We start from the raw sequence: 19,086 nt of genomic DNA on the forward strand, positions 1-19,086 counted from the left end.
AAAAATCATCAAAATCGGAGTTAAAATAATCGTTAAAATATCCATACAAGGGTTGGCATGGAAGAGACTCCTTTTCATGAATCATTACCGTTGCCTACCCAGTTCACTAGTTATGCCAATGCCGACGACGACATAACATATGATGACATGGAATAAATATATTAACTATTTTATGTGCTTTAAATATTAATTAGACTATATTTTTGTTTTTTGTTACGTATTTATTTAAGTTCAATTTTATTTAATAAAATCTTAAATTGTTATATGAGGTAAAAATAAAAAAACTCTTTTTTTTTTTGTATGGGGACATTTAAAAAAAAAACTATTTTCCTGTCGCTTTTAGAAGACCGCATTGGTCAGATAATTTGAAATACACTAGGCGGGAACTTTTCCGTTTGAATTTAAAATATACTAAATTCGATGTCATGTGAATTTAAAGCTTGTCAAATATCATGTCATTTTAAATCGACACCAAATGCATTTAAACCGACGCAAGGTGCACTTCATTAAAGCTTGTCAGACTATGGTGTCGGTTTTAATCGACACCAAGGTTAACTAAAGCGACGCCATGTGAATTAAAAAAAACTATGTTAGAAAGTGGTTGTTTGATTTAATGTACTAGTAAAGTGTGTCAGTGTTGGTATCGGTTTAAACCGACACCAAGTTTAACTAAACGACGTCACTTTTGTTCCAATAAATGTTGTCAGAATGTTGGTGGATTTAATTCGACATAATGCATGTCAGAAGGGGGTGGCGGTTTCAACTGACACTAAGCCTAACTTATTGTGACGCTAGTGGGTTTTAATACGACGTTAGGGACTTAATGTCGATTTCAACCGACGCCAAATGAGCATCCATATTTAAACCCCTTTTTCCCCCATTTCATATGTGCTTTCATTTTTTCCCTAATTTCAGTCTCTCATTCTCCTTCCCAATTTCGTCCGTATTTCCATTTCATCTCCCATTTCACTTTTTAGTTTTTGTACTTTATCTTCTTGCAGATTGTTTTGCTATGGATCATTTTGAAGATGAGCATGCTGACAAAATCCAATTCGAAGAGGAAAAAGTCGAAGGTGGTCCATTTTTAATTTATTATGGTTATTAGTTTCAGTTTTTTGTTTTGTAGTCTAACTAGTATGATGCCTAAATTGAAAATTGTTTTTTGGTCCTTGATTTTTAATTCTTTTTTTTTTTTGTATTTATAAGGAACAACTAAACGAGGACGAGGATCCTCAATTCCCAATTGGAAGGAACAACCTTGTTCTTTTGATGCGTCTGGAAAATGCATTAGTGAAAATTCTAATGCTTTTTCAAAACATGTAGCGGCGGAGGTTAGAGATTATAGAAATATTCCGTTGGTGAGTGATTGGCATAAGATCAAGGAAGATGGCAGGGAAGCTTTCTGGAATAGAATAAAGGTATAAATATTTTTTGTTACTCTAAGAGAGTATAATAAGTCAATGTTTATAGTAATAATTAATTTGCTTGATTTTTTTTATGAGTATTGGAAACCGGTTGAGGAGCACGAGAACACACCTCCTAATGTGGATCCTCGACAGTGAGCACGAGAACACACCTCCTAATTTATCTTATTATAGCTTGAAATTTGTTTAATAAATTCTTCTTTTTTTCTTCTTCAAGAGATTGCTGCAAAAAATAAGCATAATAGGCGATTGAAAACAATGAACCACACAACTAGTGCAAAATCTTTTGCAAGAGTTAGGGCAGAACTTGTAAGGGTTGTACTTTTTCAAGAAATGTAGATAATTTAAATTTAATATATAATTGGTAGAAATTTATTTTTAATTCGATGGTTGCTGAAAATTGCATTTTTTATTGACTTATAATTATAGCGGAAAAACCATGGGAAGGAGGCGGATCCTGTTTCGTTTTTTCGTCACTGTCATGACGGATGAGTTTTTGTATGTTATGTGAAATATAAATGTTTGTTATGAGTTTTGTGGCTTCGATTTGTGAATTTGGATTTGAAACCTATAATTCTAACACCACAGGGATGCATATCAAATATGGTTTAAGAATATCGAAATATGCATAAAATGGTAGCGTCGGCTCACTGGCCACGTGCCGCTGCCAAGGTTCTAAAAAACGCTAAGCGCTAGTTGGGAGAAAACGTAATGAAAAGTAAAAAAAAATGGTGGGGACCATTTCAAAGAAAACGTTGCAGCTATAGACAGGACCATCTTAATTGAATCGTGCAAAATCAGGTTAGGGAACAGTCTTCTTCTTCACGAAGCCAACTCTGCAACAAAAAAAAATTGCAAATTCTGGCGTCTTCATATAAGCCTGATTAGTCTTCACCCAGCTTCGCCTAGCCCTGTCCAGACTTGCATATCTCCGCCTAGCCACCAGGACACCAGTGAGTTTTGTGGCTTTGATTTGTGAATTTGGGTTTGAAACCTATAACTCTAACACCACAGGGATGCATATCAAATACGGTTTCAGAATATCAAAATATGCATAAAATGGTAGCGTCGGCTCACTGGCCACGTGCCGCCGCCAAGGTTCTAAAAAATGCTAGGCACTAGTCGAGAGAAAACGTAATGAAAGGTAAAAAAAATGGTGGGGACCATTTCAAAGAAAACGTCGCGGCTATAGATAAAAGATGGTGGGACCATCTTAATTGAATCGTGCAAAATCAGGTTAGGGAACCGTCTTCTTCTTCACGGAGCCAACTTTGCAAAAAAAAATAAAAATTGCAGATTCCGGCATCTTCATATAAGCCTGATTAGTCTTCACCTAGACCGCATAGCCCTATCCAGACTTGCATATCTTTGCCTAGCTGAGAAGACACCTATGAGTTTTGTGGCTTTGATTTGTGAATTTGGGTTTGAAACCAAGAATTCTAACACCACATGGATGTTGGGCTAGATGAGAGCTTTCCATAGACACCAGAATCACCTCAATTGGATGTTAGACGGAGGAGTTAGAGTTGGGTCAAGGAACAGGGTCGGGTCGGGTTGTATGGATTCAAAAGGATCCGATGCTCCCTCACCTCCCTTTTTTCTCTCCCTTCTTCCTCTACCTATTGGTCATCTAGCCCTCATTTCTCTCCCGTATCCCTCATTTCCTTTCTCTCTCTTGCTGCCACTTGGTAGTTTCCACCCATTTTATTCTATTTATTTAATTTTTTTTTTCCAACAATGAAAACGTCTCTAATTTCTTCGTTATAACACCATTTCACAAACGGCTTTCGCCTACGCGCTCGTAGGAACGAACTCTATCCAGATATGTCAAGAAATATGATAAAATGTATGAGGATAAAATACGTCCTCGTAAAATTACGTTTAGTCAATGAGGGGCATTTTCCACTTATTGAATTTTTTTTCTACATTTTCATGTATTTTAAATTTTCTACTTATCGAACTTTACCACATACCCACACCTAACGGATTGGGTATGTGGTAAATTTGGGGTCAATATCGGTGTCGTTAGAGTGGGATGGGCCCGGCAATCCAAAAATTCCAACATGGTATCAGAGCCCATGGTTGCGGGCCTGTGCAAGCCAACGAGCTTGTGTGCAAGCCAATGAGCTTGTCACAACTGGGAAAGGAATGTCAAAGTCCCACATCGGTGGTGGGAAAGAAAACCAAAGGAGTTTAAATATGTTTACCCCACTCTAACTAATATCGAGGTCTTTTGTGGTAAAACTCCAAACCTGACGGATTAGGCAGTAGGTAAAGTTGGGGACAATATCGGTGTCGTTAGAATGGGGCGGGCCGGGCGATAAAGTTCCAACATGATATCAAAGCCCACGGTTGTGAGCCCATGCAAGCCAATGAGCTTGTCACCACTGGGAAAAGAATATTAAAGTCCCACATCGATGGTGGGAAAGAAAACCATGGTATGATTATGGGGAAAAACTGTGAACTTTATTCGGTTATGGTTTTGGATATGGTTAGTGTAAGATCCCACATCGCCCAGGGGTGAGGATCCTGTAAGCCTTATATGTATATTCCCATCTCTACCTAGCACGAGGCCTTTTGGGAGCTCATTGGCTTCGGGTCCCATCGGAACTCCGAAGTTAAGCGAGTTCGTGCGAGAGCAATCCCATGATGGGTGACCCACTGAGAAGTTGTCATGTGAGTTCCCAGAGACAAAAATGTGAGGGCGTGGTCGGGGCCATAAGTAGACAATATCATGTTACAGCAGAGTCAAGCCCAGGATGTGAGGGGCCTAGGCTGGGATGTGACAATTTGGTATTAGAGCCAATCCCTGGACGGAAGTGTGCCGACGAAGATGTTGGGCCCCTAAAGGCGGTGGATTTTAAGATCCCACATCGCCCAGGAGTGTGGATCCTGTAAGCCTTATATGTATATTCCCATCTCTACCTAGCACGAGGCTTTTTAGGAGCTCACTGGCTTCGGGTTCCATCAGAACTCTGAAGTTAAGCGAGTTCGTGCAAGAGCAATCTCATGATGGATGACCCACTAGAAAGTTCTCGTGTGAGTTCCCAGAAAAAAAACCGTGAGGGTGTGGTCGGGGCCCAAATTGGACAATATTGTGCTACGGCAGAGTCAAGCCTGGGATGTGGTGGGGGCCCAGGTTGGGAAGTGACAATTAGGTATCAGAGCCAATCCCTGGCCGGAAGTGTGCCGACGAGGACGTTGGGCCCCTAAGGAGGGTGGATTGTAAGATCCCACATCGTCCAGGGGTGAGGATCTTGTAAGCCTTATATGTATTCTCATCTCTATCTAGCACGAGGCCTTTTGGGAGCTCTTTGGCTTCGGGTTCCATCGGAACTCCGAAGTTAAGCGAGTTTGTGCGAGAGCAATCCTATGATGGGTGATCCACTGGGAAGTTCTCGTGTAAGTTCCCAGAAACAAAACTGTGAAGGCATGGTCGGGGCCCAAAGCAGACAATATCGTGCTACGGTAGAGTCAAGCCTGGAATGTGGTGTGGGCCCGGGCCGGGATGTGCTGTTATAAGGGTCTCCAATCCGTATCCGTCCCCGAATCCGATCCAAATATTACATATATATAATATAATATAATTTTATTCAATTTACCGAACCCTTCATATACTAATTCATTATGCATGCATTAAACCCTATACTATCTTTATTATGCACCAAACATCATGATGGGGCATACCAACAACCTCATCAATTCAATACTCTTATTGTTATACTCAACCAAATTAATTTATTGAATCATTTTATATATCAATTATCAAATGTTCCAAGTTTATTAGATTAATCTAATTTTATAATGCGTCAATCGGATGAATATAATTATTTTTTTTTTGACGAAAATGGATATAACCGATAATCTTTTGAAAATCCGTTGCCCGGTGGATATGGTTATGGATAATACCCAATGGTTAATTTGTGGTTATGGATATGGTTAATTTTCGTAGTTATGGGGAATGATATAGCATTTCCATCCCTAAACCGAACTGTTGCCATCCCTAATTATAATCTCCACGTATACAAGATGGTTCGTACAAGAAATCTAGGATGATATTTCCCATCTCCATTCGAATACGAGAAGTGATTATAACCACTCGAACAATTTCTTTATTCTTTCACTCGTGATAAAAACAGGTATCTACTTAATGACTGCGCAATCTCCTTTTTTCATCTCAAGTCAAAAGTAGAAAGATTGAACTTGGAAATTAGCTAACAAGATTTCCTGATGATCAGTAAACAATGTCACATCAGTACTCGTGAGTTCTACTTAAGGGGGAATAGGACATGCTAAAGGGTATTCAGTCATTCATGTTTTTTTCTATTAAAGTTGTTGATAACTACATTTTCACCAACCGGTGTAATACTTGATGGCACAATCGTAGGCATATATTTGTTTCTTCCATCGCCGCTATCTAAGATTTGTTCCTTTCGGGTGAAGATATACTTGAGAAATTTATGTGGTCAGTAAAGACTTTGACATGTTTCTCCATGGAGAAGTGTCATCGGATTTTCAAGCAAATAAGGTAATCATTGACTCTATGTCAGGAGTAAAATTGTTCACTTCATGCAGTTTCAACCATCAGTAGACATAAGCAATACCCCATCATGGTGCATTAGCACACATCCAGAATATTCAATGAAACTTCACTGTAGATATAAAATTATCAATGTCATCGCCAAGTGTAAGAACAATGCTCAGAAAGAGATAACACTTCAGTTGTCAGAAACTTTATTCACATTTAACGTCTAAAACTAAACTAACTTTTCTCGATCAACTTGTGAGGAAAACACTATAGCTAAAAAATCGTTAACAAAGCTTTTAGTAATTGTAAAAAATAATGGTATTTCGTATTTCACAACACTTTGTTAGGATTTTAGTTTTCTTCCGCTACAACCTTTAGGGGAAATGAAAAGAATATCGTCTGCTGAGACCACATTTTCCAAGAAAGGTACCTAATCTAAATAAAGCTACCATTTGAGGAACTTGGTATAAAGTTGACTATCATTCTTTAGAAAATTTGATCTACTTGTTGGAATAGGTAAGAAAGTCGTTCGGAACATAATGGTCATTCAAGTCTTGATCGCAATCTTGGGATCATCAACGCTTCTGATCTTCAACTGGTTGTAACTAGACTTCAGATCAACTCGAATAAAATTCATTCTTTACTGAGTTGGTTGAAGAGACTATCAGTTTGACACATTGTAAATGGTTATTAATTGTCACTCAATTGAACTACCAGAAATCTACATAGAACCTTAAGGTTCAATCTTCATCTTCGCAAATAGGTTTGTGATTGCCTAAGATAAATGTTGGGTTGGATAAATCCCTAATCAATAAACTTTTGTAACTAAGTTATCTCGAACATGCCCCAACCCAGATATTCAAATGACACATGAATGGCACTTGTTAGCCGACACTTAAGAGTGACGAAAGCCACAAATATAAAAATGTGCAAAGACATAAGGAAACATGTAATCGAGAAGTCACACAAGAAACAACAATCATAAAGAATGTACAAACGCTAAAGAAATAATAATAATAATAAATAAGTGTTAGTCATAAGATAAGAAGGATGTCCAACGGTCAACAAATCGAAAGAAATGATGCACGATTATGTTTAGAGCATACTACTAAATTAGAGTGCTAGTGAAACGAAAGTCATTAAGTTACAAACACACATAAAGAAATCGTACGCAATTGGAAGAAAACAAGATCATTGGTAGGGAAATGCCTCAAAACTCGGGTTATTTTCCTCGTCACTTGGTCCTTAAGGGGGTAAACAAAATAAATAAATAAAAGGTGCGTAGAACATAGTTTATAATAACCATAATAATAAGAAAGCCATTTTATTTCTGAACATACTAACCCCTTGTTTAAAAAAAAATATAATACTATATGTTTATACCATACTTTGGGCATCCGTATTTAGACTTCGTATAAATACTCGGGGGACTCAAGTGTAATTATGTAATAAATGAAGGGGCAAATATGTAATAAGTAAGGAGCCCTTAGTTTATAAAAGGGACTCCTCACCCTCACAATCAGAAGCCCTCATCCTCATACAGAAGCTCTCTCTCCTTCACAACCCTCTCACAAACAGAGAAATACAATATCAGTGTGGACGTAGCCCAAACATTGGAGTGAACCATGATACATCTTGTGTTCTTTACTTTCTTGCAGATTCACGTTCGGATTTACGTTATTCCAATACCACTCCGATTTTGTGCATCAACATTTGGCGCCGTCTGTGGGAAATGACACTAAAAACTATGTCGGTTCTCTTTCATTTTTTCATCAAATCTCACACCATTAACCGTGAATTGGCAGAAATTTAGAGACTACGAGCGCTGCTGCCATGAGAGGTCAGAGCAACAGCGAAGGATGAGGGCTGAGGGGAATTGCCTCGCCCGACAAGGGTGCGCACGATAAGAAAAATCACCACCGTTACCACCATAATGATGAGATTAATCATCACAATAACAAGTCCACGGCGTATTCAGACACGGCGCACGATAGCAAGAAGGGCGGGTCTTCGTCGGGGAGTGGAGAGGTGGCGACGGGGCCAGAGATGGTGTGGCCGTCGAAGTTCGTGATTGCTTTGACCAATAAGGAGAAAGAAGAGGACTTTATGGCAATCAAAGGGTCGAAATTGCCTTAGAGACCAAAGAAACGAGCCAAGTTCGTTCAACGCACCCTCCATACTCTGAAAATCTAATCCAAGCTGAATCCGTACGTCGACCCAAGTTAAAAACTCACAGGTGATATGACGAGAGGTTCCTAGCAACCGGTCTCTCAGTTGACCGCCCTCATTCTGCCGGACCGCCACTGCCAGATTTCTCAAAAACTCGATTCCAAATCCTCCGAATCGCATATCCAAACCCACCGCAGATCCAAATCTCCCGTGCGCTGCAATGGCGAAACTGAAACTAATTATAGGTCCAATTCCTCAAAGCTCCTCCAATCTCATCCACCTCACCCGACTCTCCCACCGAGGCTACCCTTCATGCGAACGGTGCCGTGTTGATCTTGGAGTTCTATGGACGGAGGAAGAGCACAAGTTTTTCTTGCTTGGATTGCAGAAAGCGGGAAAAAGGATATGGGAGCAGGATCTCAAGAAACTTCGTGAATACTCATCCCCCTTCACTGCCGTCTCCGCCGGGGAGCTTGGTTTTGTCTAATAACTTCTCAAAGGAAACCCTCTGTTTGTTTTCGGGGAAGGAGAATATGGGGTGACTGATATTTTCTAGGCTGCTGCAAGGAGCAAGAATGTTGAGGTTTTTAGGCTGCTTTTTTACTTTGCGGTTTCGCCGAGGTTCCCTCTATCTACAAGTGCAATGGATGCTTTTTGTTCTTCTCCTTCCTGCTCCTCGTCTCTTTTGACCAAGTAGGCGCTTCCTTCATGCTCTTCAATCAACTTTGTAGTAGAAGTTGGCACCATCTCAGTCTTCCACTTGTCCATGCCTTCCCTCAAGCCTCGAGCTTCTCCCAACTCTATCAGAAAACATATTTTAACTGAGCTCGTCGTCCCAGGATCCGGACAGCATGAACTAACCGTTGGAGGAGAGGACAACATCCTCGACGAAGTGGGAATGTCCGGTGAGAAGAGAATAAACTCTGAAAGATTGGAATTTGACTGGGTAGGACCGCAAGTGGGTAGGGGACAAACTGCAAAGGTATTAATGATTAATTGGGTGCACATGCATGACAGCAGCGCAGAGACAGAGAGAAGTGTGATGGAAAAGAGAAAGTAAAAGCAAAATAGAAAGCAAAAGAAGATAAAAAGAAGCAGACATAATTGCGGTGGTGATGGCATGCAGAAAAGGGAATTATGGGCGTGACCCATTGAGCAGAGGGTCAGATTTATTTTTGAATGATGTAATTTATTTTTCTTATCTTTCGGAGACATCTGTATAACCATCAGAAGGTAATAAAAAAAAACAAAAAAAAAAACTGCAAGCCCAAAATAATGGGCTGGAATGTTATGTGGAGGGCGAAGACCCATATGCCCAAAAGAGCCAGGCCTTCTATTATCACCAACCAGGTGATCAAAAGTATGTTCAGTACTACAAAAAATTATTCGGCAGCCTGCCGCTATTACCACTAACCAGGTGATCAAAAGTACGTCCAGTATTACAAAAAATTATTCGGCAGCCTGCCGCTATTACCACCAACCAGGTGATTAAAAGTACGTCCACTACTCTAAAATTATTCGGCAGCCTGACGCTATTATCACCAACCAGGTGATCAAAAGTACGCCAAGTACTACAAAATTATTCGGCAGCCTGTTTCTATTTTCACCAACCAGGTGATCAAAAGTACGTCCAGTACTACAAAAAATTATTCGGTAGTCTGCCGCTATTATCACCAACCAGGTGATCAAAAGTACGCCCAATACTCCAAAATTATTCAGCAGCCTGCTGCTATTATCACCAACTAGGTGATCAAAAGTACGTCCAATACTCCAAAATTATACATGAGCATTATTCATGTCAATCATACATAAACATTCATGAGCATCACTCACGTCAATCATACATAAACATTCATGACCATCATTTATGTCAACATTCATGAGCATCACTCATGTCAACATCCATGAGCATCACTCATGTCAGTCAACATAAACATTCATGAGCATCACTCATGTCAATTAGCTTCGAAAGCTTCATTTACAAAGCTCCAGCTTTGAGAGCTCAAGCTTCAAAAAGCTTTATTTACAAAAGCTCAAGCTTCAAAGCTTCACTTGCAAAGCTTCACCTACAAAGCTTCAGTGCAGGGTATACAAATACCGCCTCCGAACAACCGTCACTTTGGCCCATACATGGATTGAATTTCAAGTCTCCAGCCAACAGCCTCTATTAACTGAAGACTTGGGGGACTACACTATGTACCATATATTGAGCTTCCACAACTGGGCCTCATGAAAAATACTTGGGGGACTCTAGCCCATTATTTATGTACCGAGGAGCGAACCTTTATTCTATAAAAGGGACTCCCTTACTTTCATTAGAGAGCACCCATTATTTATGTACTGAGGAGTGAATCCTTATTCTATAAAAGGGACTCCCTTACTTTCATTAGAGAGCACCCACTATTTATGTACTGAGGAGCGAACCCTTATTCTATAAAAGGGACTCACTCATTTTCATTACAGAGTACCCATTATTCATGTACTGAGGAGTGAGCCTTTATTTTATAAAAGGGACTCCCTTACCATCATTAGAGAGCATCGCCGCCTGATGAGCAACCGCCTCGCCGCGAGCATCACTCCTAACCCATCACTTATGTATTGAGGAGCGATCCCTTATTTTATAAAAGGGACTCCCTCATCATTATTAGAGAGCATCGCCGCCTACTAAGCAACCGCCTCGCCGTGAGCATCAACTCTAGCCCATCATTTATGTATGGAGGAGCGAGCCCTTATTCTATAAAAGGGACTCCCTCACCTTCAACGCCACAAGCCAAGCCAACCAAGGAAACATAAGCTACAAGCCGAGCAGCCTCGCAACATATGCTACTTCTAGTTGAACATCATTTCACATTAAGCACCGCCTCATATCGAGTATCAGTTCTAGATGACATCTAGTTATTTCGGCCCACACATGGACTGAATTTCAAGTCTCTAGCCAAAAGACTCTCTTGACTGAAGACTTGGGGGACTATTGTTTATACCATACTTAGCCTCCGTATTTAGACCTCGTATAAATACTCGGGGGACTCAAGTGTAATTATGTAATAAATGAAGGGGCAAATATGTAATAAGTGAGGAGCCCTTAGTCTATAAAAGGGACTCCTCACCCTCACAATCAGAGGCCCTCATCCTCACATAGAGAAGCTTTCTCTCTCTCACAACCCTCTCACAAACAGAGAAATACAATATCAGTGTGGACGTAGCCTAAACATTGGGGTGAATCACAATACATCTTATGTTCTTTACTTTCTTGCAGATTCACGGTCGGATTTACGTTGTTCCAAGACCCCTCCGGTTTTGTGCATCAACACTACGTAATAGGTTTTTTCAAAACTCTACATGTTATAAAAAATGTTTGTACGATAAAATCATAATCGAAGTGATATCAAATTCACCTAAAGGTAAAATCCGTAAAAGCTCATAAGTAAAAAACACTAATGTACTCAATAGGGGCATCATATTCGCCTGAAAGCATATCCATCACCCAAGGGTGAAGCTGTACGACACCGGGTTACGCTAGCGAAGAAACATGGTAGATCTATACCCATCTGAGGCCGTGTCATGGTCGGAGTTGGCCTAAAAAATTACCTGAAGATGGCCTGACGACCATGGTTCTACTTTTTTAGAAACTAGGAAATCTTCCTCAAGGTTTTTCTGCACTTAAACACCACCAAAACATGCATTCAAAGTAAAAAATCATCACTAAAGGTAGATTGAGGGAAAAACAATGCTTACCCTAGATCGGGCAGCCGAGAAATCTCATTGGAGTTCAATGAAGAAGATAGTGAACAGTGGCATAAGCCACTGCGCAATGCCAAGCCTTGGTTCAATAATATTGTTTCTCGGTTAGTGGTTCGTGACTGGTCTGTGTTTGTAGTGGTGGTGCTCGTCGGAGTAGCGAAGGTGATGGTAGTGTTGTTTCTCTGCACTTGTAGAGAGAGGAAGACGAGAAGGAGCTGAGAGAAAGAAAGAGTGTAAAGGGTAGAGAGTAAGGAGAGTTTTTGTGAGTGAGACATATGAAGTGAGGGAAAAAAAGAGTGACAGTATGAGAGGGAGACATGGAGAGGGGACACGGGAGATAGGGGAAAGAATAGGGCGTGGGCCCCACTTGGCACATAGCTCAATCCACAAAAAGAAGAAACAAAAAATATCTCCTATAAATGTGAAATTACCAATGCTCTTCACACTCCAAAATTCGTAAAATCTTCGTCGTAACTCCTAATTCAGTTCTGCTTGTGCCCACGTGTTCGTATCGTCAAGTACTCTAAAAATATATGTGTATCATTGGTTATGCCTAGATAAGTATTAATTAGGCACAAAGCCAAATTAATATAATACTAATGTAGACGAGCCTACTTGCCCACTTGATTAATGAACCCAATGAATAAGTTATTGAAATTACAGTTTGTATCTAGCAATACCGAAAACTCACTGTTGTCTCAATAAACAAGTAATAAATTCCTAAGAGTACAAAATTACCATTTTGCCCCTTATTGGGAAACGTGCCTAAATAGTCCGATATATACCTCGTTTGCGCTTATGTGTTCGTAAGGACACGTACTACCTAGAAATATGGGCAAGGTGATATAGAGTGTTAAGGACTCAAACGTCCATGTAGGATTTCCACCTATCAAGGGCATATTCATAATTATACCAAGGTTAGGGAGTAAAATAATATTAAATTTGGGATGGGACGTCACATGGAATGCCTCTATAAGTCTTCTCAGCCCATAGAATGGAGGAATGCTGTGACAAGCCACTAGTTGGTCTTAAAAAAAAAAGAAAAAAAAAAGAAAAAAACTGGATAAGCAATGCCCGTCCCTCTTACCACATACCTTAATGTGTTACTTATGTAATTGCTTTAACGTGAATGGTGTTGAATCATAATCTTTGTCATGCAGTTAAGTATATATATAATCTATTATGAAGATTTTATTATATGAAATTATAGAGCCAAGCGTATTATAACATTTTGTACAGAAATAAAAATCATGATTGTTGGAACCAAATATGCGCACATTTACGGACATAGGTTAAATCTAGTTGGAATTGCCCATTATCTCTAATGAGGGAAGAATAGGGTTGATTGGAGGGTGTGGTTAAATCCGAATTGGACTACCTACATATCTCCGGGAGGAACAAAATGTTTTTATTTATTTATTTTTTATTTTTTATTTTTTTTAACCAAGTGTTTGTTTAAGACAAAATAATAGATGTCACCCATGTTAAAAGGAGGAAAATGCGAACCGGTTAACCGGTTCTACAATCATTGGTGCTAATTTAATCAATTATGTCGGAATGGTGTCAGATTAAGACCTTGACCCAATCCTTCTTAGTTTAGTAGTATACAATTATGAATATTTTATTATATAGATACAAGTTTGGTGTACATTGATAAGCGACTCGATTCCTAGCACTGGTAAATCACACGATGATTGTCAAGGGATTCTAAAATACCTTTGTGAGTCTTTTCGGCCCCTATATGAATGGAAATGTTGTGGCAGCTGGTCTTCTTTTTTAAAGAAAAAATTGGATAAGCGATGCTCGTCCCTCCTATCACATACCCTAATGTGTTACTTACGTAATTGCTTTAACGTGAATGGTACTGAATCATAATCTTTATCACGCAGTTAAGTGTGTGTATAAAATCTATTATCAAGATTTTATCATGTGAAATTATAGAGCCAATCATGATCTAACATTCTATGCGGAAATTGAAATTACGATTGTTGGAACCAAATATGTGCACCTCCATTGACGGAGGTGAAATCCAGTCAGAATTGCCCATGACCTCTAATGAGGGGAGAATGGAGTTGACTGGAGGGTGTGGTTGAATCCAAATTAAACTGCCTACATATCTGTGAGAGGATGAAAATGTTTTTTTTTTTTAAAAAAAAGAAAAATCATTTATGCCACCCATGATAAAAAAAAAAAAAAAGTAAGAAAATGATGCGAACCGGTTCTACAACCATTGGTGCTAAACTAATCAATTATGTGGGAATGGTGTTGAAATAAGCCCTTGTTCCAAACCTTATTCAGTTTAGTATTATATAATTACGAATATTTTATTATGCAGATACAAGTTGGGTTTAAATGGATAAGCAATTGTGGGTTCACTTCCTCACACTCGTAAATGACACGATGATGGTCAAGAAAGGCTGAAATTTCTCTATGAATCTTCTTGGCCCTTAGAAGAATGCTATGGCAAAGCCACTAGCTGATTCCCTTTTTAAAGAAAAAAACTGGATAAGCAATGCTCGTCCCTCCTATCACATAGCCTAATACATTACTTACGTAAGTGCTTTAACGTGAATGATGCTGAGTCATAATCTTTGTCAGGAATTTAAGTATATATATAACCTATTATCAAGATTTTATTATGTGAAATATAGAGCCAAGCATATTCTAACATTCTATGCAGAACTTGAAATTATGATTGTTTGAACCAAATACGTGCACATCCACGGATGGAGGTGAAATCCAATCGGAATTGTCCATGATCTCTGATGAAGGGAGAATAAGGTTGATTGGATGGTGGTTGAATTTGGACTGCCTACATTTCTCTGGGAGGAAGAAAATGTTTTTTTTTAACCAAATGTTTGCTTAAGACAAAATAACAAAAGTCACCCATGACAAAAGGAAGAAAATGATGCAAACCGGTTCTACAATCATTGGTGCTAAATTAATCAATTATGTCGGAATGGTGTCAAATTAAGACCTTGACCCAATCCTTAATTAGTTTAGTAGTATACAATTATGAATATTTTATTATGTAGATACAAGTTTGGTTTATATGGATAAGCGACTCTGGATTCGATTCTTGGCACTACTAAATCACACGATGATTGTCAAGGGAGTCTAAAATGCCTTTGTGTATCTTTTCGGCCCCTAAAAGAGTATAAATGTTATGGGAGCTGGTCTTCTTTTTTAAAGAAAAAAAGTGGATAAGCGATGCTCATCCATCCTATCACATAATGTAATACCCTGAAAATTTAAATATATGATTATGTGGAGAAAAAAAATCGAAAAATAAATCAATTTATGGTTATGAAAATTTAATTGAAAATTTTAAAGTTTGTTTCTGGAAATTACTATAATTTACGTTGTAAAATTTTAATGATAAGGGGCCCTAGTTGGCTTAACATAATTATACGGGGATGTATTTTATCCTCGTGTATTTTATCTTAATTCTTGACGTATTTGGTTAGAACTCGATCCTACGAATGCAGAGGTACAAACCGTTCGTGAAACGGAGTTATAATGAAAAAGTTATTAACGTTCAAAGTTAGGGACAAAATAGTCATTTAATTGTAAAATTTGGAAGGCTCCAGATTTGTGGGAGATTTGATCAGGAGCCACGTGTGTGGCTGTGATGAAAAGAAAAGGAGAGTGTGGGAGAGAAAAGGAGGGGAACAGACCAATAGGGAGGAGGAAAAGGAGGGAAAGGAGAGAAGAAGAAAAGGGGGAGAAACGGGCTAACCTGTATACCCCTTCGGACCCGACCTGTGCGCCACCTTTTCGACACTTTTCCGTCGGTTTTCCAGTGATTCAAACCCTGCCACCAATGAAGACTGAGCATCATCCTTCCTTCCTCCATCTCCACCCAAAATTAGAAGGAAATTGGTGGTGTTTTTGTAGAGAAATGCATCGGTGGGTGCGGCAGGCATTGGGGGTGATCCATTAAATCTGAAGGTAACTCCAGCAACCACCACCACCTAAAGACTCCCCTCAACCTCAGGAACAAAGCCCATGCATTGGTTGGGGCGTCAGAGCTGTTTTGGAGTTGAATCAAGAACACCAAAAATCAAGGGTTTCCTGCGGTTCGTGGGAAATTTTTTGTTTCCCAGCCAAATTGGACTTGGCCGTAGGTATGAAACTTGCTCCACTAATTGAGATCTACAACCTTGTAAAATTTGGTAATTTTTGGAAATAGTTGAATTTTCTGAAGAGTTAGGGAGGCCGACCGCCACCCGCGGTGGCGCGTGCGGTAGCACTTTGGCTAGTGGGCTAACGATGCCTTTCTAAGTTCAATTAGATGTCCTGAATCTGTATTTGATATTTGTATGATGTGATTTGATCGTTTGAACCTAATTTCACTATGATACACTACTTGATCAAAATATGAATTGACGATCCGACTGTTGGATCGTCTCCAAACTTTCTTACAAAATAGAACGTAATATTTGAGGATATTAGGAACTGATGGATCAGGAATTCGACCTACGAATCTTCCTGAATTGGATTTCTAAGTTTGTAAAACAAATTGTTGATCACCACATAATTTTAGAAATTAGCGGAGATCCGACCGTCGGATCGTGATGGAATTTTAGTATGTTGTTTTAGTGGAATAATGTGTATTTTAGAAGATTAGGGATCCAAAATCCAATGTGTGGATCTTCTTGATCAAATTACGTAGGGATGAGAACCCCATCGTTAATCGAGAGTTGACTTTTGGTCAACATGTCTCGAACCGTTCTAAATACTAAAATTAGTACTACGGGAGACTAAGTGAAGTTTGGGGGGCCTACATCGGTTAGAGAGTAACTTGAATATATGTGAGATGGTTATTACCTTAATTTCTTATATTAATATCATTTGTGAATATGACTCGGTTTTATGAATATGATTTCTATTGAAATGTGATTTTTATATGTTTGGCCATAGACCTATGATTATTAAACATGATTTGGCTTGTGTATTGATGAAGATGATGATTGTGTTATATGTGTTTTCAATTATCTTTTAGTAAAGTGAATGTGAATCTTTTAGTAAAGTGAATGTGAATTACGAATGGCTTGACCCCTTCGAAGGGTATGTAGGCAGTCTAACGAGAAGTTAGGTGTAGCCATAAAATAAACGAGGTTAAAGAATTGAGAATATAATTGTATGTTTTGGTAAGAGAATTATGGTTATAGATCATGTGTGGAATTAAGGAATTTAATTAAAAGATCGCGATTAATGGTAGTAAATTAAACAAGAGTTTAGTTTGGGCCTATCATCGATATTAATTTCTGAAATAAATATTTCGGAGCAGGGCGTTACACATACCCTAATGTGTTACTTACGTAATTGCTTAAACGTGAATGGTACTGAATCATAATCTTTATCACGCAGTTAAGGGTGCGTGTATATAAATATATATATAATCTATTATCAAGATTTTATTATGTGAAATTATAGAGCCAATCGTATACTAACATTATGTCCTGAAATTGAAATTATGATTGTTGGAACCAAATATGCGCACCTCCACTGACGGAGGTGAAATCCAGTTGGAATTGCCCATGACCTCTAATAAGGGGAGAATGGGGTTGATTGGAGGGTGTGGTTGAATCCAAATTAGAATGCCTACATATCTGTGAGAGGAAGAAAATGTTTTTATTTATTTATTTCTTTTTATTTAAAAAAAAACCAAATGTCTGATTAAGACAAAATAATAGATGTCACCCATGATAAAAGCACGAAAATGATGCAAACCGGTTCTACAACCGTTGGTGCTAAACTAATCGATTATGTGGGAATGGTGTTAAATTAATACCTTGTCCCAATCCTTATTTAGTTTAGTATTATATAAGGAGTAATTAGGTTTTCATCCTTATTTTTACTACTCTATTGATTAAAACCTTATTACTTTTCAATTTTTTATCAAGGTCCTTTGTATTAATAATATCATTAATTATTTCAATAATAAAATATTTTTTATTTCTAAATATATTCATTTAATATTAAAAATGTTACAATTAGTATATTTATATTTATGGCTAAATTTTTTATCATGTATTTTTATTTTTAGTTTGTACCCATTTTTAATTTGCAACCCTTTTTTAATTTGTACCAATTTTCCTTTCAATTTTAATTTGTACCCATATATTAATTTCTTTTTGTGCCCATATTTTTTAAAGTTTTATTTGTATTGTACCCATATTTTTTTATTTATTTGTACCCATTTTTATTTTTGCTAAATGTACCCATTTTGAAGAATGTACCCATGTTTTGATACAATAATTTTTTGGTTATTTTTTATGAATGTACCCATGTTTACACACACACACAATAGTATATTTATATTTTAATATTTTTAATCCCACAAATTATGGTTTTTTATTTAAAATCTCATTACTATAAACAACTATAAATTTTAATTTTTAATTTAAAAAATATAGTAACGTACATAGAAATAAATTATCAATTAATTTTAGGGACTTGAATCAAAAATTGAAAAACAACAAGATTTCAGTCAAAGATTGTTCATAACTAGGGACCGCATCTAAAGTCTCCCATTATATAATTATGAATATTTAATTATGTAGATAAAAGTTGGGTTTAGATGAATAAGCGATTCTGAATTCGATTTCTGGCACTGGTAAATTATATGATAGTAGACAAGGGAGACTGAAATATCTCCGTGAGTCTTCTCGACCCCTAGAAAGGTGGACTATTGTGGCAAAGCCACCACTGATCTCATTTTTAAAGAAAAAAAAATAGATAAGTGGTGCTTGTCCCTCCTATCACATATCCTAATGTGTTACTAATGTAATTGCTTTAACGTGAATGGTGCTAAATCATCATTTTTGTCACGAATTTAAGTATATACATAATCTATTATCAAGATTTTATTATATGAAATTATAGAGCCAGAGCCATGTGTATTCTATCATTCTGTGCATAAATTGAAATTATGGTTCTTGGAACCAAATAAGCGCACATCCAAAGATGGGGTTGATTGCAGGGTATCGTTGAAATCACATTGGTGCACCCTTCCATTTGAATTCTTGTTCTGCAAGAAAAGGAAACTAAATCCTAAAGATTAAAAATCCTAACTTACCTAAAATAAGACTTCAAGAATATTTACAATTAAGACTCAAATCAATAGGTTTAGGCCTTATAATGTATGTGTTTTAGATGTATGTGTGTGAAGAGAGAGCGAGAGAAAGAAGGGAGAGGGGGTGAGTTTAACTAAAATTT

The sequence above is a fragment of the Malus sylvestris genome, chromosome 10 (assembly GCF_916048215.2).
Source record: "Malus sylvestris chromosome 10, drMalSylv7.2, whole genome shotgun sequence".
Taxonomy (NCBI): domain Eukaryota; kingdom Viridiplantae; phylum Streptophyta; class Magnoliopsida; order Rosales; family Rosaceae; genus Malus; species Malus sylvestris.